At 41.4% G+C, this 1,443-nt stretch overlaps 1 non-coding gene across 1 annotated transcript; it reads right to left on the bottom strand.

Moving 5' to 3' along the window:
• Positions 1-885: 885 nt before the first annotated feature.
• Positions 886-992, bottom strand: LOC112999479 (small nucleolar RNA R71). Its single transcript, XR_003264665.1, has one exon. It is a non-coding gene; the product is annotated as a small nucleolar RNA R71 (small nucleolar RNA).
• Positions 993-1,443: the final 451 nt, after the last annotated feature.

A 1,443-nucleotide genomic window follows, 5' to 3' on the forward strand; every position in this document is an offset into this window, starting at 1 on the left:
ACGCTGGCTGAGGTCTCCATCGTCCAAAAAAAAGCGATTCTGTCAAAAGTTTTTTATTTTTCAAGTTTTATTCACTTATTTTTCTTAACCTACCAATTTTAGATTTCATAGTTAGACTTTGAATTTTTGTCTGAAATTTTTTGTGCTATCTTCTCATCATTTTATAAGGTTGCTCACAAAATTTCAAGTCATTTGGATATCATTTGAGGGTAGCTGTAGTTCAAACCTACACCTTTATTTACATGACAAGGCAACTAGTTGTGTGCATGCTGAATGTAGTGTATGACTAGAGGCAATCCATCTAACTTACAACCCTTTGATCCTGAGATAGATAGGACATTTCATAGATTAGTTAGGCATCATTTTATACCTTTTGATCATTCTGAGCATTCCATAACTGGTGAATCTGTGCATTCTGTTATTGGTGATTTTGAACATCCTGATCTTGAGCATTATAATTTTGAGCATTCTGATTCTGAGCATTCTGATTTTGCACATTCTGAGAACATGGCACAACCTCCACCTCGTGAGAGGTCTCTAAGGGAAATGGCTGCACCTGATTTCACCTATGAAAGCTTGTGCATCCAATACCCTGATGAGGATGTCCCATATGTTCTTAAAACTGGATTGATTCATTTGCTTCCAAAGTTTCATGGCCTTGCAGGTGAAGACCCGCACAAACATTTGAAAGAATTTCACATTGTCTGCTCCACCATGAAACCCCCAGATGTCCAAGAGGATCACATATTTCTGAAGGCTTTTCCTCATTCATTAGAGGGAGTGGCAAAGGACTGGTTGTATTACCTTGCTCCAAGGTCCATCACGAGCTGGGATGACCTTAAGAGAGTATTCTTAGAAAAAATTTTCCCTGCTTCCAGGACCCCAGCCATCAGGAAGGATATCTCAGGTATTAGACAACTCAGTGGAGAGAGCCTGTATGAGTACTGGGAGAGATTTAAGAAACTATGTGCCAGTTGCCCCCACCATCAGATTTCAGAACAGCTTCTTCTCCAATATTTTTATGAAGGACTCAGTAATATGGAGAGAAGTATGATAGATGCTGCCAGTGGTGGAGCCCTTGGAGACATGACTCCTGCTGAAGCCAGAAATTTAATCGAGAAGATGGCCTCCAACTCCCAGCAGTTTAGTGCCAGAAATGATGCCATAGTCATTAGAGGAGTGCATGAGGTAGCTACAAACCCATCTGCATCATCTGAAACTAAGAAGCTTGAAGGCAAACTGGATGCGTTGGTCAACTTGCTAACCCAGCTGGCCTTGAATCAAAAATCTGTACCTGTCGCAAGGGTTTGTGGTTTGTGCTCCTCTGCTGACCACCATACAGACCTTTGCCCTTCCATGCAGCAACCTGGAGCAATTGAGCAGCCTGAAGCTTATGCTGCAAATATTTACAATAGACCTCCTCAACCTCAGCAGCAAAATCAA

The sequence above is a fragment of the Glycine max genome, chromosome 14 (assembly GCF_000004515.6).
Source record: "Glycine max cultivar Williams 82 chromosome 14, Glycine_max_v4.0, whole genome shotgun sequence".
NCBI classification, from domain to species: domain Eukaryota; kingdom Viridiplantae; phylum Streptophyta; class Magnoliopsida; order Fabales; family Fabaceae; genus Glycine; species Glycine max.